The sequence below is a fragment of the Bolinopsis microptera genome, chromosome 12 (assembly GCF_026151205.1).
Source record: "Bolinopsis microptera isolate Bmic1 chromosome 12, MBARI_Bmic_1.0, whole genome shotgun sequence".
Lineage (NCBI taxonomy): Eukaryota > Metazoa > Ctenophora > Tentaculata > Lobata > Bolinopsidae > Bolinopsis > Bolinopsis microptera.
The window spans coordinates 14,840,815-14,863,186 of NC_087083.1; the positions used below are offsets into that span (position 1 = coordinate 14,840,815).

The 22,372-nt window shown below is 35.6% G+C and overlaps 2 protein-coding genes across 3 annotated transcripts in view; both read right to left on the reverse strand.

The window, feature by feature from the left end:
* Positions 1-22,372, reverse strand: part of LOC134824393 (kinesin-II 95 kDa subunit-like) — an 86,953-nt gene that overhangs the window by 13,852 nt on the left and 50,729 nt on the right. The gene's annotated exons all lie outside the window — the stretch shown is intronic.
* Positions 1-22,372, reverse strand: part of LOC134824397 (prefoldin subunit 2-like) — a 42,579-nt gene that overhangs the window by 2,408 nt on the left and 17,799 nt on the right. The window lies entirely within an intron of this gene.

Below are 22,372 nucleotides of genomic sequence, written 5' to 3' on the forward strand. Positions count from 1 at the left end.
TGAGCACCATTCTGTTTTACATTAGCTATGTCCCATCATGTCAACCAAATGTGGTTATCTACAGATATTTTTTGTTAATGTAAATTTGTGAAAATGTGTACAGATACATACAAAAAGAATAATTATACACATCATGTTACTAAAGAAAAGATCTTTGCAGCTTAAACCTTAAATCAATTGTACATGGGATACATACTTCAAACTTTGAACTAACTTATGAATGTATATTGATTGAAATAAATTTTCGTGCACATACAGAATGAATGGTTAATAATTTAATATATATGTAGACCAAGCTCTGTGCACGGGATGCTTCCTGGAAGAATCCAGTTCTTTTAGCAGGGCACCCTACCTAAAGCCAAATTGAGATATAATAATCATATTCCTAGGAAAATAATCAGAAATCGAATACCAATCAAATAATATGATATATAGGAGTAGTAACCATATTTACTATGCAAAATGCCCCAACCACATAGTGTAAATTTATATAATATTCAAATTCCATATCATCATTAAACCTCAATAGTCAATATAATAGCCCAAGCAAAATTAAATAACTTCTTATATACGATACCTTACTGTCATACTACAAATTAATTAAACATTTGAATCTGTTAACCAGAGGACGTGTTCAAACCTGGTTGGTGGTTTTGTTACATTTTCCCACTCTTTACTTCTGGGCCCCCAGATTGAAATCTGTAACATTTTAAGAAAAACTGAAACTACTGACAAAAACTAGACCCTTTGACTAAGGGCACCCTTGAATCAGAATTTTTGTAACATATTCAGGTCCTGAGATATAGCAGTTTAGTTGGGGGCCCTGGATATTGAATTTTGTAACACATTTCTATGTTACACTTTTTCAATGAGTTTTTAGAGAAGCTTCTTGATAGTTTTTCAAGTTCAGACCAGTTTTTCTAGGTCACAAAGTGTTCCATCAACCATATTCTTGACCAAATTTTGTACTTGGGCCCAAAACATTGAATTCTGTAACATATTTATGTTTTCACTGCCAAGGTCATATCTGGAATATTCAATATATTTTTGTATTGGTAACATTGTTTTTAGATTCTCATACAAAATTCTGAAGCAATCCTTATTCGTATAATTTGATAAAATGGCTGCGGAACTTGAATAATGTAACATTAGAAAGTAAGTGTATAGAGTATGTACCCTAGTGTGAGGGGTGTTAGGTAAGCTTTATTATAGTTTTTGAAGTTCAGACCAGTTTTTCCAGGTCACAAAGGGTTCCATCAACCATATTCTTGACCAAATTTTGTACTTGGGCCCAAAACATTGAATTTTGTAACATATTTATGTTTTGACTACAAAGCTCATATCTGGAATGTTCAATATATTCTTGTACTGGTAACATGGTTTTTAGATTCTCATACAGAATTGTAAAGCAATCCTTATTCATATAATTTGATAAAATGGCTGCGGAACTTGAATAATGTAACATTAGAAAGTAAATTTATAGAGTATAGTATATAGTATGTATCCTAGTGTGAAGGGTGTTAGGCAAGCTATATTATAGTTTTTGAAGTTCAGACCAGTTTGCCTAGGTCATAAAGGGTTCCATCAACCATATTATTGACCATATTTTGTACTTGGGCCCAAAACATTGAATTTTGTAACGTGACCTGACATTTTATTGTTACAAATTTCAATATATAGGGCCCAATTTCTATTTTCTATACAATTTGATATATAAATTAAACATTTTTAAATATCCAACCTTTAATCTAATTAGTTATATTCATTTGATTAAATTTACCGCGTTCTGTTGTAAATTTAAATTACATTACATTTAAATTGTTACAAAATTCAATAATTTGGTCCCAATTATCATTTTTTAAATTTGTTAAGTTGTTTCATGTCTTTATTATAATGCATCAACCAACTTAACACCAATACTAGATCAAACAACTCTGTATAACATACTCATTTGTAACCATGTTACGTTATTCAAAGAAATGGGCCTTTTAATGATTATGAACCATATACCAAGATTGTGGTAATGCCTTTATACAAGAATTGCTGCACTAATAACCTGGTTTTAGAGTTAAATACATATCCTACACTAGCTGTGGTTGTAACAAACTATAAAGATATCATGAAAACAAGATGTTACAAAATGTCCATTTTGGGCCTTTTTATGAACTCAAAAGTGGGCCTTTTTTCATTCCACAGCTAAGCAAATACCTAAAGTACATTTTTGTGAAGCAAAAATCTTTAGAATTTAAAAATTGGCTGAGCCATTGAAAAGTGTAACCAAATGTTACATTTTTCAATATAACTGGGCCATTTTACAATATTATTCATAGCCGATGACCTGACACTATTTGTTATGACAATTATAATCATATCTGAAAGTTTCAAGACCATCGAGTAATTATTAATAGAGTTATTGTAAAAATGAGAAAATCGCCCATTTTGGCAGTGTAACAAAACCACCAACCAGGTTTGAACATGTCCCAGAGAATAAATTTCTAAACCTAATGCAAGTGAAATAATTTAACTGGTTATAACTAAGAGTACATTCTACAGTGAAATTTGAACATAAGTCAATATGTAGATAGTTTAATGTACTTAGTAAAACAAAATTTTTAGTAAAACAAAATTTAAATTTTATTGCCATTACAATGAATAATGATATCATAATAAATATAAGTAGACATCCGATAATAAACTTGTTACATCCAGTACAACCCAAGATGTCAGCCGACGCGACTTACAAAAATAAAGAAAGCTAGCATACTATTTTATATTGTATATAATTTTACGGACGAAATGATCCCAGGGGGAATCCCAACCCACCGCTTTGGTGGATAGTTGATGTACTGTTCACAAGCAAGAGCCACTTTGGTCTATCTGCTCTGAGGTGTCTCAGCTACACACAGGAGGACTATAGTGCAAAGAAACTGCTGCTAACTGCTGCTCACTGCTGCTCACTGCTGCTCACTGCTGTGAGCAGCAGTGAGCAGCAGTTTCTTTGCACTATAGTCCTCCTGTGTACATGGGTTGGGGGTCTCCCCTTTTATTCAAAATCATTTATAATAGTTGTTCCGTCGAGAGAACACAATCAAATTGGTTGTACTTTCGCAGGAAGTATAGCACGCGCCGAATATTATTGTAATTAATTATACAATAACATAGTCCCATTACAATGCACCTTGCGAGATAAAACATATTAAAAAAGGGTTAAATTATTGTTATTCAGCTTCTTATACAAAAATATTTATGATAATAAATGATGGGGCAAGGCTCGACATAGCAGCTAGAGGTTTGTGGTCACCAATGGAGATAGCATTTTTTGATATTAGGGTTTTACACCCCGGAGCCAAATACAACGCTAATCACAACACCCCAGCAAAGATGTACAGCAAACATGAGAGAGAGAAAGAAAGGAAATATGGAGACCGCTGTGTACAGATTGAAAAAGGAACCTGCAATGGCCTTGTATTCTCGACCACCGGAGGTATGGGCCCACAGGCTACCATGTTCCTTAAACGAGTAGCAACACTTCTGGCAGCCAAGACCAGCCAGGACAAAAGCCTCATTGTGGCAAATCTAAGACGTCGTTTGCGGTTTGAGCTACTTAAGACAGTATACAAGGAATACAAGGAATACAATAGGAATACAAATTTAAAATCTTAAGCTACAATAGTAACTGTTAAGATAATAACAATATCATAAGATTTGAATTTATTATATTAATATAACTTAAACTAAAGTGAAACATAAATATTTTGTTTACAATCGCCTTGGTAATGCTGTAATGCTTGAGCCAGGCCACTTTGCACTCGTTGTTGCGCGAAAAGAAACAAAAGCGCTGGTACAGTGATTTTCAGTGTTCATGTACTGGCCAGAGAGTCGACGAATTTCTTGCGGTTGTTAAAACACGTAGTGGCAAATCTAGCAACGACTCTCGTGAGGTGAACTTGACTTTCATTCGAGATTAATTCAATGATTTCACTGTTGTTGCTGATGAATTTGAGCACGTTTGCTCCAGGGATGACAGTGTAAACAGAACAAGATGACGCAGATGGTTTGATTGAATTTGATATGATTGATTGGATCTTGTCTAGGACTTTTCGCCTCGATGCAGCGTTAAGATCACAATGGTTAAGGAAGTGATCTTCATTCTCAATAATACCAGAACCTAAGACTATATTGCACCAGGAGCATATTCGCTCATCGCGAGGAGTTTGATTATATCGGCCAAGTTCAATTTCGAGTCGATGTGCACTGATCCGCAGTCTTGTGATATTAGCACGGTCTGCATATTTAATGACACTGTCTAGGTAATACTCTTTGTTAAATTTAGATTTTAGGTCACAATAGAATTCTAATTTCCGAGAAGTGTTGATACAGGACCCCCAATATTCTCTAAAGCTACTTTTCAAAGTTTTAGTAATGACGTTTGGTGTGAATATTTTACTCCCGATGGGTTGTGTTGATTGCGGAGGAATTCGTTTCTTGAAACCGTTGTGAATAAGAAAGTCCTCTTTTGGTGGTTTTGCGATACTCGGGTTACTTTCGAAAATTGACTTGGAGTGATTGTTTTTGAGTGTGCGGTAGGCTGTGACATGATCGGTAGAGAAACATGGGTCTAGCGCGAGGACAGGCTCCAAACCTCTGTACCAGTCCAATTTCATGTTCATCTGTTCTTTGAAAGCTAAGGATACAAGGGAGTTATCTTTGAGATTTTTCAAGCGTTGGGTATATTTGAGAGTGAGGTTAATACATTCATAGATTAATGGGTAGCGGCCTGACTCACCCCAGACGCCTGCGTTACTGGTTTTACGATTTACACCCAGTGACCATTTAAGAAAGTGAAGGTGAACTTTTTCGCTGTTCAGAAGACTAATTTTCTTGAGGATACTAGTTTGAAATTTTGTTTTTGTGTCGGGATCCATATTGAGATCGACTTGTTTTGTTATGTGTTTTATGATAGCCATATTAGGTGTGTAAATAGGCGCTCCGTAAAGAACGATAGGTTTAATAAGAGCGTCAAAGAGTGTTGTTAGAGAACGGAATGATAATTTGGATTTGTTTACTGAGCTTTTCATGCCATAAAGTGCACGCATGGCTTTCTTTTTGAGCTCAGTTCGGGCATTTGTGAATGTGCCGGATTTGTGTATTTCGATTCCTAGATAACAGTATGACTCGACTTCTTCTAACAAGTGATTACCTATTTTGAGGGGAACCGGCTGATAATTATCGAAGCGGGAATTAAATTTCATGAGTTTAGTTTTATCTGCATTAATTTCGACGCCCCATTCCAAGCAGAAATTGTTCAAAGCATCGAGTTGCTTTTGGAGGGTTCTGGGGTCCAGTGCCAAGAGTATCAGATCATCTGCCCATAGTAAGTGACTGATAAGTTGGTTCATTAGTTTTGGACAGTTATCAAATTCTAGTCGAGGGGAAAGATCTCTAATGTATATTTTAAAAAGATCAGGGGAAAGTGGATGACCCTGTTCAGTTCCTTTATTGATATCAAATTTTTCGCTGACAAATCCAGATAGCTTTATCTGGCCAGTGGAATTTTTATACATTGATTGCAGTGAGAGGACACAGAGGACGGTATTATGAGAAAGCAATACCTGTTGACGAACTGGACCTAAATCTTGCACACACCACCAACGATGAAGACAGGGGTGATGATGTTGATGATGAAGTTGATGAAGTTGATGATGAGGCTGAGAATGTAGAGGAAGAGGTTTCAGAAGAGTGAGCTGAAAAGAAGACAAGTTTCTATTCTAATTTATTGATTATTATTTTTATTGCAATAAACATATAATATCCATTACTCCAGGAGTGATGACAGGATATGATAATTAATTTAAACAGTTACATAATTAAAACGATTAGGGCCCCTTGGACTTATTTTTTGGCAAAATATGTGTCCAAGGGCAATAAAGACAATACATGTTTTTAAATGTATATGAAAGCAGACACGATTAGCAGCCAACATGAACAATATACATTTTGTAAGTAGAGATGACTTCTTTGTAGCCATTTGGAGAAAAAAGACATATCCAACATATACTGCAATGAAGCTTTTTCGTGACATGTTTCACATAGTAAAACAAATTTTTTTTAGTAAAACAAATTTTATTTTATACCCACAATCAATTCATATTTAGTTCAAATATTTAAAGTCAAAATAACCATTTCACATAAGTGGTTATATTATAATAAAATAATTTGTGATAAATTAATAAATTAATTTACACTCAAAAATGAACAAAATATACACAATTTTTACCTAGTGCAACACTGGTTCAGCGCGCGGCTGATCGAAAAAGTTTGATTTGCATTTACTAACTACAGTGTACAGCGTACATGAAAAAATTACTTACTGAATCTTTTAATACTAGACACATTTTAATTCAGATGTTGTTCAATGAGTTAGCCACAAAAATGTTCAAATTATGTAGGAGGGTGAAGGACACAATTGCTAGTAGTGCTTCTTTGTGCCCGTTGACTACAATGAACATTTTGCGGAGTTTCTCCAGACAGCTTTTATCGGAGTGCTTGTTATTTACTTGGTTATGCACAAGCCAGGCCAACATTTTGTTTTTGTGTCAGCCGTGCTACCAGGTTGCAGAGTATCATAAACACTAAACAATTATACACTATACAAATTTGCTAATACAATATCATGCAGAGTCCGATCTAGCTGCAAACGTCAGACACCACAGTTCAGCCGCCAAGTACCGTTTAAGTGAACACCGAAACACGAGGTTTAGGTGTCATTTTGTAAATCACTTTATGGATGGATAATTCAGTAATTGTTGAAGAAAATTACAGTCACTGCCACCTATAGCGTTATGTCATGGGTCTGATTAACGGCCAAGAATAAACGTACGTGCGCGCTTAAGAAACCCGCGCAAATGTTGAGGTAGGGAGTAGCTGCGGCGCGCTTTTAACATATATTACGTATAGCGCCGTACGGAAACGGCAATATTTAAGTAATTAAGTATTTGTTTACATAAATTCCACGTTTTTATCAATAATCTAGCATGGTCCAAAACTGTTAAAGTTGTCATTATGCCACTCATTATCGAACCTGCTTTGGGCATCTAGAAGAGATCGGTTTAGCCTTGATTTGATTGAGTTACAGGATGTGTTCACAAAGTCAGGTTTATTCTGTGGATTGGAGTCCTTGAATTGATTCCAAAGCCAAGAAGATTTATAAATAAAGTTATGGCTTGGCTTTGGTGGTATTAGACGGTCATCCCTCAGTTCGGACATGTTAAGTAAAGAGTAGAGAGATATTATATGGGTACCCTATATTTCACTATTTTAAAAAGTTCAGTTATAGTACGAAGTTTGTAAAGATTATGAACAGTAAGGAGTTTATGACTGTTAAATAATGGTTTGGTTGATTCCTTGGAATAGAATTCAGCTCCTAGTTTTTGACAACATAAGGGTCTAACAAGTTTATTATGAACTACCGATTTAGAGCGGACACACTTTGCACATGGTTTAATACGTGGATTAACAGAGTTATTAACATTAGACTCATATTTACTCAGTATTTTACATTGAATAGGTCTAGAACGAGCACATGTTTTGAATTTGTTTTGGTGTGAGTTTGCATCTCCAAAAATTATTCTAATACATCTCTTCTGTGTTAAGAATACAGGGTTGATAACTTGGTTAGAGACACCACCCCATACTGAGATGGCAAACGTAAGGTGTGATTCAAATAGTGTGTGGTATATCTGCTTGTGCAGTTTTATAGGTAGACAGTTTTTTATGTGGTAAATACGTCCACAAGCACTTCTTAGTTTCTTATTTAGTGATTCGATGTGAGGTTTCCAGTTCAGTTTATCATCAATCAGCACACCTAGAAACTTAGTTGTTTTAACACGTATTATTATGGAGCCGTCTATGGAGAGATTTAAATCATCGGGTGTACTGCATGTAGACGATTCATTTACACGTTTGTTTGGGGAGAAATACATATAACAGCTCTTCTTAGCGTTAATATGTAGTAGATTACATTTCATGTATCTAGAAATAGACGAAAGAATATCGTTAGCTACATTATAAACGTCTTTTTTCGAGTCTGCAGAAACGAATAGGTTAGTGTCGTCAGCAAATAAGATAAACTTGCCTTTATTAGATACGTTGCATAGGTCATTTATATACAGGAGGAATAGTAAGGGACCAAGAACAGAGCCTTGGGGAACTCCCCACTCAACAGGAAGTTTATCGGAGTTTTCATTTAAGACGTGAACATATTGGCTCCGGTTTGACAGGTAACTTTTTATCAAATTCAGTGCGTTGCCCCTAATTCCGTAATTATTTAATTTGAATTTGAATAAAAGCTTCTCGTGAGATATCGTGTCGAAAGCCTTACTTAAATCAATGAAAATGCCAAGAACGTGTTTCCTGTCTTTTAAGTGTGATTCGATATGGCTAACAGATAAGTTCAGTGCGTGGCTTGTTGAGTGACCCTTTCTAAATCCAAATTGGTTCTCATAAATGATTCTTTTAGCAATTAGGAAGCTGTACATACGTTTATAAATAAGTTTCTCTAAAATTTTTCCAAATACTGGTAAGGTTGATATTGACCTATAGTTTTCAAATAGTTCCTGATTATCTTTTTCATAGATGGGACTTATCTTTCCTAATTTAAGTTCATCTGGGAATATCCCCTGTTGCATGCAATGGTCAAAGTGCTTGGCTAAAAAGGGAGATATTATTCTAGCAGACTTTTTTATAACGTGAATTGGAATGTCACTAGATTTACCATTTGTGAACTCATTAATAATATCTATAATTTCATACTGTGTACAATCACTTAGATATATACTTGACTCACAGGTTTTAGGTAAGAAGTTTGAGAATGAGGGAATTGCATCCAGGGTTATATAATCTTCAGAATAATTTTCATTTAGTTTGGATGCAATCGACTGAAAATATTTATTGAATTCATTAGCAATCATCCTACGATTTATTATTTTTTGATCGTTAAGGATAAAACATGGCTTTATTTCACGCCTGGATTTTCCACGAATAGTGTTTATGATTTCCCACGTTTTCTTACTATCACCAAAGCAGCCAGTTAATTTACCTGCATGATGATTCTTCATGACAGTTTCTTCAAGATCAATGTTTTTATTCCTCAGATTAGACATATTGAGAAGTAAAGTCTCGATCTGTTGGTTGTTACGGATGGTCACGCCAGGGGCACTGAAACAAAGCGGACAGAGCCAATCCTCTATCTGTGTAACAAACTGTTCGGAAATACCTTTTAGATTACAACAATTGCTGTGCCAGGTTTGAGGGCAAGAGGTACAATCAATAATCCATGAGGTTTTATCACTAGTTCCACAGGGACATTTATCATACCTGATGTCCGGTTTCGAGGTTTCTCCTGATTTGGTGGCTTTCTTCGGGGCCTTTTTGGCTGGGTCTTTTGCTATATCCTTTGCTGTACGGTTGGGGGTTGCTGCGGTCTTGGTGTTGGTGTCTTTCTTCAATACCATATTCACGGAAAACAAGATCATGGGGGTGTGCCAGGTGCTTCCGAGGTGCCACTTTCATCGAGTCAGCTTCGCCTGAAATATATAGATCATGGGTGGTGGTCTGGTGGTAATGAGTTGAAGCCAGGGAATTGATGTTGAGAGACACTTGAAAATTTCATTGATTTGCATGTTGAAACTGAAAGGTAATTTAATGATTGTTTGGTATGACTGTATTGGATTTTCAGATATAATCTTTATCATCAGTTACTGTTCTGCAGTAAACTTCTTCAATCAATTTTTATTGTATATTAGAAACTTCAGATTGTTTGTATATTTGGAGTCTATAGAATTTCTATGGATTTTTTAAGGAATTTTTATTGAGTTTTTATAGAATTTCTAATATATCAGGGAATTCCATTTTTTAAACCTGATTTTTAAATTTGTTATGCTGTTGAGTTTCATACTGCGATTTCTTGTAGTCATTATCCTTTCCTCTAGTCCTCTGTTAGAAAACCTGCTAACCCTTCTTGGATATCTGCTTGTTAGGTGCATCTGCCTTATTTCACAGTTTTTATCGCCTGTTTTCTGAACAGTTTCTTGTTCCACCTCCGTCTAAGGCAAAGATGCACACTCTCGTTAATTTAAGTGTCATTTACAGCTGTGCATAAGGGTTAAATTTAAATTATTTAACCTTTTGGTGCTGTATAAAAATAACATTAATTTATTATTATTATTATTAATGAAATAATTAATTAAATAATAAGACATATGGTGACATGATAGTGGTGGTAGATGGGGGTGGTAGATGGATCTATTCATGCTTTGTTTGGGGAGGGTGGGTGGGGGTGGTGGATGGATCTATTCATGTTCTGTTTTGGGAGGGTGGGTGGGGGTGGTGGAGGGTTCCTTTTTGATTATTTATTATGTTCGGGGAGGGATGCAGATGAACTACAGGCTTCAGAGTGAAGACAGTAGAGATAAATGGGGGTTCCTTTGAACAGGAAACATTGTGGCAGGCATGTCTGTTTGACAAACCTGCCACAAAAGGCTAGGAGTCAAGGTACAATAAACTTGAATAGTTCAATAAGTAAGTCAATTTAGAGAATAATTCATATTCATACTAAATTCAAGTAAATAAATATATAAAATCTAATCAATCCTAAAGAATAACTCGTACTCAAATTAATCAAAATCATTATCATTATCATTATATAGACACTCTCCAATATCATAACAATAGTGTAAGAACTTTCCGATAAATCAATATCAAGTAGATCATACTCTCCAAAACTACAGAAAATACAAATAAGTCAGAAGTATATAAAATTATTCAAACAATATACACATAATATAGCAATGACCCTATATAAAAACAAACCTTTAAGAATATAAAAAATTCCCTAAACACTCAAAAATTACCCTTGGCCTTGTGGCTCCAAGTTAAGATCTAGACTGTTTATATTAACAATGTTTTTTCTCGCACCTCTGTCTCCACGGAGAGAAATCACTGTTGTTCTTAGGATTTCAAAGCGAAGGCGCTTTCTGATGTAACCTACAGCATCCGAGTACCTCTGGCCAGTGTGGTACTCCATCTTACTGGCCAGCTTTTTTACCAGTCTTTCAGCCTCACTACCCATTCCACCAGAAGTCGAGAACACTAAAGGTGTGAAGCTTCCTTTCTCCACTTCAAGAACCCTTGCCACAGTGGTCCGGGACCTAGTCATAGGATTTTAGGTCACCATCTTAGATTTAGTCCAGGTTTAGTCCAGGTTAACCTGTTAGAAAAGATAGATGCCGATGCAATGCAAAAAACCATAATTGATTTCACAAAAAGCTCTCTTTTTGACAGCGCATCAAAATCGCGCGTTTTAGAAACCTGGTCAAAACTCTAATAAATTGCCCAAAATAGGTAAAAGTGAGCTCTAAACTGTTTAATTGTGTTATCTCAGTTCTCTATAGGTTATATTAGACTCAATTCTATGCAGCAATCCTAATACACTGCAAAAAAATTATTGTTCTATCTTATAAGGTTGATTTTTGACCAAGCTTAAAATTTTTATCGAATTTTTAGGAAAATTTTTAGGAAATTCGAGAAAAAATAGTTTGGATGCCATCATATGCCACAATATTCCTATAGCTTATCTGAAAGAGGAGACAAATCTCTAACAGATTCCAAAAGGAATAAGGTGCCAAATGGTGCCGACAGAAGTTACGATTTTATAAAAAACCTTGACGTCAGTAAACATGTGTGAAAAATGAAAAATATTTTTTCTCAGTTTTGCCTTTTTTGGAGGAAAGGCATCGTTATAGAGTCTCAAAATGTGTTTTAAAGTTATCTTTGGGTATGGTTATGCCTAAGAAGGACTTTTTTGGACCTATTTTCAACAACTGCCCGAAAGTGTTCGTAATTTTATCGAAATTTGGGTTCCGCCAGGGCAAAATGTGTCATATTTAGACCTTCAATCACAAAAATAATGATTTTTAAATGAATTAGGACATCAAGATTGATTTCAAAGTGTTTTACAGTCATTGTAAGGTCTGGCAACACTTATTTGAGTAATTTAAAGGCTTATTCTCAGAAAATATCAGCAATTTGGGGCTAAAATTACCTTATTTTCTTGTCGCGTAACTAAATTTTGCTCAAAAGAGCAGTGTTTTTGTCCCAAAAAATTCTAATTTTTTATCAAAAACCATGTATAGAGGCATCAAATTAAAGCTCTTGATGACCTCTTCACATTAAAATCACAAAGAAGTAGTTTAGAATTGATATAAGTGATAAAATGGTCTAAAAATGGATTCAAAAAGTTCTAAATTTCACCCAATTTCTGTCTAATCATGAACCTTTGAGAGCTCATAAAAAAATCATGCCACAATATTACACTGTAAATTTTTCTAGGATTACTCTAAATGTCCTATACTTACAGATAGATTAACTTATAGATGCTTACCAAAGTTAATTTGCAACTTATTTTTGTAATTTGTCCTAAAAAATGGCCAAAAATGGTCAAAAAATGCAATTTTTGACAAAAAATCAGGTAAAATTAATATTTGAGGTCAAATATCCATTTAATTACTCTGGAAACCCTTTTAAACGTTATTTTGGGGCAAGATACCCCTAGAAAACATGATTTGTGGTATATCATACCCCTTAGTCATGCCTATGTCTACCTCGCATGGGCGCCTGGACCACTGTGCTTGCGTTGTAACATCGCTTTTTCTCATTTTCATGGGACTGGTACATTGCTGGGATCGATTTGCTTGCATTGGAGGGGGCTGGGGCATGAAATACCCTTACATCAAAATATGCCCTCTCTGAAGCATTCCAAATCGATCTTGCAGAAATACAAATAAGTCAATGGTTTTTATTCAGACTTTTACAATTTAAATTTATCGATGAAATTTAATTTGAAGATGTCAAAATAAATTGCAAATGTTAATTAAGTTGACATACGTTGCATGCCACTTTTCGCGCGCGAAACATGTATCAATATATTTTGCACATTTTTGTTGACGGATGTTACTCGTACGTCTACATTTCTTCGAAGTAGCGCGCGCCGCGCCGCTTTCTTCTCGAAATGGCAAGTGCTACAAAGTAGCGCGCGCCGGGCCAGATCATTAACAATGGTCAAACATTTTTGTAAAACATTTTTAAAAGTTTACCATTGCTGAATTTATTTGAATATGGTCAATATTTCCTAAATAAATTTCCTTTTACCGCACGAGGAAACAAAAACTCCAGTAAACCTTTCATGAACGTACGGCACGGATTCACGCTCGCTAGATATATTTTACGATGTAGCAGACATTCACATAGCCATGTGTATATACGCGTACTTGGTACTGCGTGACGCGCTTGTTTCACAAGTTGAATATATTTGCCGCCTACAGCGGTCGCGCCCACGGCAATAAGTGATTTGGACCTTAACCTGATCAACACTCCTAAACCGTAAAAGGTCATGGAGTGCTTGCACCCCAGCACTTGGCGCGCGCGGCGGCTTTAATGTTAGCGTCTACAAGTTAGGCAGCTGCATAAAAAATGCCGCGCGCGTTCAGCGTACGGCTTTTCGTTTTTGATTTTACAATTTTTAATGATTATTAATGGAATTATCAAATATTTATAATTCAATATGTACATGTATTGATTCTTCTGTGGAAAATAAAAATTGTATTTTACTTAAATTGTTATTTTACTTGTTTGTTGTTGGATAGGGGTCTAAACTGCTTTTTGTTGTGATGTGAATTTGTTATATATTATTGCAAAGGGTTTTATTTTTACCTCAGTTTAAAAAAATTCGTACCATTTTTAAAGAATTTGTATATAGGGTCATTGCTATATTATGTGTATATTGTTTGAATCTTATTTTATTTTACTTTAGTGACAGTGATTTTTCCTTACGTTTTATATATTACAAAGGATGTTATTTTCTACCCTGGTTTTTAAAAATTGTTAACCTTTTTTATTCAATATACTGTATTGATTGAAATAAATTTTCGTGCACATACAAAATGAATGGTTAATAATTTAATATATATGTAGACCAAGCTCTGTGCACGGGATGCTTCCTGGAAGAATCCAGTTCTTTTAGCGGGGCACCCTACCTAAATCCAAATTGAGATATAATAATCATATTCCTAGGAAAATAATCAGAAATCGAATACCAATCAAATAATATGATATATAGGAGTAGTAACCATATTTACTATGCAAAATGCCCCAACCAAATGGTGTTAATTTATATAAAATTCAAATTCCATATCATCATTAAACCTCAATAGTCAATATAATAGCCCAAGCAAAATTAAATAACTTCTTATATACCTTTAGTTTTATTCATTTTCGGCGGTGTCTAACCTAATATCTAAACAATTACCATCGCTGAAAAAATATTATTGACGAAAGAAATTATTCCCTGCTTATTCCTAGAAGTTAACATAGAAAATTATTTGCACAAACAGCTAGGCATTAATTATGGTTAGTAAAAGCGTGGTACTTAGTACAATACATGTGACCATACTAGAAGGTTGTGTCTTGGGTTGTTAGTGTCATCCATTTAAATATTAAATAAATTTGTTTGCTACACAGTTGTGTTCAAATTTGTATTGTGCTGGTTTGGTTTAGTGACAAGTTAGTGACATTCTGGAATGTTGTTTGTAAAGTCTATCTGTAATATGTCCATCCCCAAATATGACAGAAAAACTGTGGCCTCTGGGCCCTCTCCGTAAAGATGGGCAAGCAGGGAATCTCTTCAACTATGTATAACTAACTTGGTAACTTGGTAAGGTTTATCCTCGTAGCAGGAAGGGTCATCAGATGTCTGACCACCGTGATGGCGTGTAGTCTACCAAGGAATTCGACCAGTATACTACAAAGTGCCAGGTAATTCATTGCCTCTTTTGGAGCCCCTCCCCCTCTTGAAGTAGGAAGGTAAAATTAGACAAGTTAAGTGATTTTAGAGGATACGCCGATAAACTCTCGAAAAGTTTTTTTTATAAAAAAAGAGAGGCTGGGCCAAGATGGCCCACGAAAGGATAGCATTGGGATGCTCTGCCTACCTCTGGGGTGTGGCAACCCTGTGAAAGGTTGCCGGTGAAATCAGAGTGACTGGTGGAGGATGGTGTACAGAGTGATATGGTTCAAAGTAATACGCTTAAATGCCAGCTGGGTTTGGAAGAGTAATAAGAGACGAGACAGCAGATGAGTTAGTACTCTAAGTCACCCCAGTCTGATCCAGCTCTTCTGGCATGTTTAAGCGTTTGGTGCGGTTTGTGAAATTCGTTTACTCCAATATTCAAACGCTGATAAGGCTCTACCTTACGGTGCAGTGCCATTATCAAATTCAGCCGCTGAAGGTAGTTTTCAATGCCTAGATGCGTCAATCTCAGAAAAAGATTTACACAAAAGCACTTGAATCACAATCATCAAGGTTCAAAAGCACCTTTCAGATGATATAGACCAGGTATGAACTTGAAAGGAATGACAGGAGAATGAATTTCTTGTCTATATGCCATGTAAGACATAAGTGAAGAAACTAGATTTAAAACTGGTCAAAAATTTGCATTTTTTAGGTGATTTTAAACCAGAGGCGGCTCGTGGGAGCTGACTGGCAGTTTTGTTGGGTGTCCTATCGTGAATGAACAGACTTAACTTTATCCCGTCACCCATGGACTTATTAATTAACGGCTGGTGGTGGTGTCATCGTTTGTCGTCCTCAAAACGTTTCGCGGTTGCGAATGCCGGCCCATCGAGGAAAATCTTTTTACTTTGTATTTTAACCATTATAAAGTATGATTAGTCGGATATACTTATAGTACTGAGTTCAAACAGTCCCCGAAACGAAAAAGCAAACATTTGATTTTTGTTTCGGCGACTGAATTGTTGATGGGCCGGCAAATATTTGTTGTCGAGTAGTGTTGAATACTCATATTAACATGATTATTGATTTAATTTAGGAATTGTATATAACTATCTTTGACCAAGTTTAATTGTTAATGAGAATGCACCCCAGCACTGGGCGCGCGCGGCGGCTTTGATGTTAGCGGCTACAAGCTTGAAGCTAGGCAGCTGCAGAAAAGGCGCCGCGCGCGTTCACAGTTCAGCGTACGGCTTTTCGTTTTTGATTTTACAAATGACAAAGCAACTTTTAATGATTATTAATGGAATTATCGGATATTTATAATTCAATATGTATTGATTCTTCTGTGGAAAATAAAAATTGTATTTTACTTTGGGGGGGTGGGGGGGGCAGGGCCAGCTCTGGACGCCCTCAATAGCCGCCTCTGTTTTAAACTAAGCTGATAGCCTCTGTTTTAAACTAAGCTGATATTCACATGCCAAACTCACAACGGTTTTTCGGAGTTGTGCGAGATGACGATACATAGAGGCCGCAGAATTATGAGGACTACCAGATCATGGTGGAACCTAAGTGATCCATGATATCACGACAGGCCCTACCAGCGCTGGCTGACAAGTAATATCGCAAATATTTGATTTTTATATTTTGCGCTGGCCAGCGCTGGCTAGCGCTAGCTGACGAGTAATATTGCAAACATTTTGCGCTGGCCAGCACTAGTTGTCGCTATCCAGCGCTAGTTGGCGACAACTAGCGCTGGATGGCGACAACTAGCGCTGGATAGCGACAATTATCGAACATTTATATTTTGCGCTGGATAGCGACAACTAGCGCTGAATAGCGACAACTAGCGCTGGATGGCGACAAGTAGCGCTGGATAGCGCTAGTTTTCACCATCCAGCGCGGCGCTAGTTGTCGCGTTTTGACTATCGCAAAAGAACCCTAAAGTGCAATGATTTAGAATTAGCAGTTGAGATCTCTTTTATTTATATTAGAGAGTCATGTTATTTCTACTGAATATGCTAGGAACCATGAACATACAGGGGGCGGGGGGGGCCAAAAGTCAGTGTACATACGTTGGCTCTAATACCTTGGCTGTGTTTCAAATTTGAGACTTGTTGCTTTGCGGATGACATGCTGTACATACTCATTCGAGGATTCTGTCACCAAAATTTGAAAGTTCGGTTTATAGGGGGCCACACCCAATCAACATTGAATTGCTTATACTCTTGTATGCAAACATGTTAAGACAGCTGAAGACGATTTACTCATGTATTTTGAAAGCTCCTGCTTATATGCTTTAAATAATCCCCCTCCAGGCAAACATGCTAGAAAATCCGTTGGGAATATGTAAACAACCTATCAACCAAATGGATTCAAAATGACAAAGTTATCAAGCAATTTGTTTATCTTGTTAGCAAAATTGATTGGGTAATCATGTGATTGCGTGCTACGACACCATAATTGGGCTCTCTGCACGATTTGGAGCACAATTGCACCTAAACTTAAGCTCTTTGACTACTCCTACAAGATTAGACTTGCTAAAAGTCGCCTGAAAAAGGCATGTTTATAATGATTCGGCATGGACCACAAGCGATTATGACATAATGCAGCTGTCATTTTGAAACAATCCCGGGCTTCATCAAATTTAATCCAGTGATCTCGGCCCACAGGCTCCTCCTATTAAAAAATTTTGATTTTGGTAAATGTGTGCTGACTCCACCACCTATAATAAATAAATAAATAAGTAAATAAATAAAGTCAATTTTTACAGCACAGCAATATATATCTAAATATCAGATCCTCTGTAATCATAATGTATTTAACCTAATATTTAGTGTATTACAGGTAGAAATTGACTTAGGTAGGTATTTTTCTCTTAGGTAGATATTAAGAATTTGGTAAATTTCTTAATTGTATGACTATTTCCATTACTGAGACGTCTTAAATATTTAATTTAGGAGGGTTTTTGAAATTTTTATAGGACTGGTTCACAGTGTGAACAGATTCCAGATTTATATATTTTTAAACTGATATTTAATAAATGATTAAAAGAACCAATTTAAAAGTTGCCATACTAAAGCCATTAGATCCAAAAATACACCCATTATGCTCACTTAAAAACAACTCTAAATCAGTAGGCTGTCACTCTATTAATGCACCACACCGCTACCTCCACTGCACTAATAGTTATACAATAAATTCTACAATCCTAATCTTGTATCGTGATGGAGACCGGTGTCCATACAAAACTTTTACTAGGTTGCCGTTTGGTGTGAGCAATAGCGAACAGCATGCACACTCCTTTGCCCCATCAACCTATATCTAATCTATTTAAAGAGTGACAACCATACTGCACATTGAGTTAGGATTCCGTTAAATATCAAATTGATTTATTGTAAACTTGTTTTATCTGTAATAAATGGCATAAAATTGAAATTTTTGTTTAACTGAAATTTTTGTTTAACTGATTCCCATATTGCCAACCCAATCACCTGATCACACGTAATGAATAACCTCATTATGCTTCATATCTCGTTCATCTGAGAAGCTACAAATCTAATATTTTTAGGGCAAATGTAATTTGAATGGCCCAACACAATTCTATACAATTTGGCTCGATCCGATTATTCAAACTATTAAACAAATGCGAAAATGAACCATTTCATTCGAAAAAAACGAACATGAATATTCTTTGATTTGAGGGGGCACTCAGTGACTTTACCAAACATGGAATGAAAGTGGTCCTGTAATGATTGGATCGATTTTCATGTGTATTTTAACTAAGGGACCTTTCTGAGAATCTCTAAAACCTTTCTAGATTGGTACATTAAAGTATGGTTGACACTCTTAAAATAATTTAGATGTTGGTCACTGGTGTGCGCACTTTGCCTAAAAATGCCCCCCTTTCCACCCATCTTATAGTCTTCTAAACAAAAACACAATTCTTAAATCAATAACTCATTAAAATATTTTCATCAAGACATCAATTGTATCGTAAGTGCAGTATAAATGATTCAGTTAAAATATCAAGCAGATATTAACAAAATTTGAGTATGTTTTAGGGTTCTCAGTGTGCTCTTTCAGCACGTGGTGTTTGAGGAATCTTCACATGTCCTGCTCTTTTTGCTTTTCTACTTCCAACTTGCTTTGCGACACATTCCTTCACTATAATTGCCACAACAAATGCTAACAAGCACAGTGTTACTGGGAATATCACATTCAGCAATATCTCTGAAATTGTAAATTTATTCTAATTGTCCAAATTAAAACTCTTTGGTATAGGTAAATTTCAGACAGTGTAAATTATTTAAATTGTTTGCACAGGCTATCAATCAAATTAGTCATAACAACAATGATAATTGATCGAAAGAAAGGTTTCAAGATGAAATAGAGTCTAAGATGGTTTTAATTTTTTTAAATAATATGGCAATAAAATGCAGAACACTATTTATTACTTAGTACATCTAAGTTATCATTTTAAATTTCATCTAACTGAATTTAATCAAAACGATTCTCTTACTTCCGGTTTCCTTGATTTTGTAGATCTGAACAACTTTTTCATTATAGCAATGGTGAAGGGCATTAGTCTTTTTGATAGAATTATTGCTATAATTTATTAGGTCATTCAAAGCACATGCTTTGAATTTGTTCAATGTATTGTTTGTTGGAATAACATCTGGATAGGATTCTTTGGCATCTCCTGCAAATAAAATTTTGATGGAATTTGAACAGTATGATATAAAAATCATGATATACCTAGCATAATATAAATTTGAGCTTAATAATGAAAAGATTCACCGATTCTAAGATCAGATTATTCAGTACTTAATCTCTCTTAGCACCAAGAACATTGAACCAGCCTAAATATCCAGCACTACGATAAGTACACTAGATAAGTAATTTTTCGATGTAATTTCAAGTTGCTGCTATCTATTAACTTTGACAAGGATAGTGATTCAAATAATGAGGACTCCAATCAATCCTTCGGTTGTGCAAATTGTTGATAAATGTACATGTGTTAGCCATGGCCGTTGCTAGATCATATCAATTGAAGCTCAAAATAGTCATACCTTCCAAAAAAATCTTAAACTGATCGTCAATTGAAAGATTGTGTGTCAGCTTTGTGTCAGCTGTGCTTTCTTTCTTCTCAAAAGTGATCTTCTTATTTTCATTAGTCCCAATAGTGTGCTCGACTGAAACTCTTTGCTGTTCACTATCATTGACCTTCATAGTTGGAGGTTCGAATGAAGTTGTTGCTTCCCAAAATGACGGTTCTGAGGGTTTTTTGAGATGATCGTTGTAAGCCAGGTTCTCTGAGTTTACCCCATCATTGATGCATAACACCACGACACAGAGCAGGTACATGGCTATAATAATATAATATCTACAGTTAAATTATTTGTATTTTGAATATTAAATATTTTTAAATCCTAATAGCAAAGGGAAACAAAACAATAGAAAATTAGCAAACACTCACAACGACCATAATATCAACGAGATATCCAAGTTTGTACAAGGAGATTATGGAATTAAATCTGTGCCGGCAGCTATTACGTGATTATACTTTAAAGGATAGGCAGACTGTTCTGATAATCATTAAACCCACTTGTTGCTTTACCTGGCGTTAAAGTTACTGTTTAGATTTACAGCGCTTCTCCAGTGTCTCTGCAGTAAAACAGATCAAGGTCTGTTGACAGATCTCAAGGCATAACGAGAGTGCTACTTTAAACTGTACATTTCTATTGTAGGTATATATTTCGCAGATATTTATTGGAACTTTAGTTATGATCGGTATTCGTTATACATGTTGCAAAATATCTTGGATCGCCCATAAGCGTGATTAATAGAAGGACCTATTTCTATATAATCGTAATAATTGTTATCAGTTATGGTATAAATGAATCGGTCAAAGTTTTGGCTAATTCTTTAATACTAATACTAGACTGAAATTAATTCGGGAATTTTCTTTATCATTCACCAATCATCACTGTCTAAAGATTTAATAAGTTCAATTCTGTGTCATTTGTAAGGCAGGCATTATTCTCGCATCAATTCAGAAGTGTTGGTATGTTATATTGTCATGTACACTAAAATGACTGCCATACATCTTTGTTGATACTGGAGTTGAGCCAAATAAATACTCAAACAACTTCACACCCCTTAAAATGCATCAACTTCATTTTTAAAAGTGATGCAATTACTATAACAATTCGGAATATCAAATTGGTTAGGTGATAATTAGTTCATCAAATCATGATCAAAATGATCAAAATACTAAGCCAGACGGATCTCTGCTAATTAAATACTAATACTAGATAAAGTTGATCCTGTCACAGAAATCAGATCAAATTATCAATCAACTCTGTCACGTGATCACATGAATTGCCAATACTCTAGAGATATCTCAAGGAAATGGATTGTGGTTTTACCATAACAGTTGTGCACTTCAAGTTGTCCCTGTATACAGCTTACTATTGCTGCTATACTAGTGCTGCAATGGTGCTGCAATGGTGCTATACTAGTGCTGCAATGGTGCTGCAATGGTGCTGCTATACTAGTGCTGCAATGGTGCTGCAATGGTGCTGTCCCTGTTTAATGCACACTCACACACTGTACCAGAAAGATAACGGAAAGCAGTTTAGGAATAAACACATGTGCTCTGACCACAACTTCATAACTACAGATAAAACAAGGATATCATCTACAAAAAGGAGCGTTTTTATAAAAATGGTCAAAGTAAGGCGGCTAGTAAGCGTGTAAATAATAGTAAGATATTATTAATTTCATATCAATTTCGCAGGGCTTTGTGCTCTTTGTGAGTTTGTGCATTAAAACTTACTCTCAACGAGTCAACCACCATGGTCAGTTTTGAGTTTACATTAGAATTATCAAAACTGAGATAATATGGGTATTATGGTCGGTAGTCGGTAGATAAAAAGATAAAATGTGCGAATTCAAGAAACAAGCATGAAAAAATGAAACTGACATCAGACTTACTGGTTTACTGGTTTACTGGTTTACACTTTACTGGTTTACTGGTTTACTGGTTTACTGGTTAACTGGTTAACTGGTTTACTGGTTTACTGGTTTACTGTTTACTGGTTTACTGGTTTACTGGTTTACTGGTTTACTGGTTTACTTGTTTACTGGTTTACTGGTTTACTGTTTACTGGTTTACCATGCAAACAAGAAATAGCTCACGAAAGTAAAAGAAACAATATCAGCTAATAGTTAATTAGAAGGCACGCAAACAGCGTCTCAGTACTTGTGAGCTTTTGCCCAGTCACTTTTATTCACATAATCATTTTCATTAATGTGAGCAAGAACAGGTGGTGAGAGTTAATAATTTAATGGTTGTTGTTTTGACTCCTGGTGGTTTTGTTCCGGTTATCTTGGTTGTTAGGGAGGAGACGATCCATCACGTGACGGAACAGATTCAGACAGGCTTACTGATCAGAAGTGACACGTCATGCTTTCACCAACGTAAATCTAGCGAGTCAGCTATAGAAAGTACCATATTACAACACA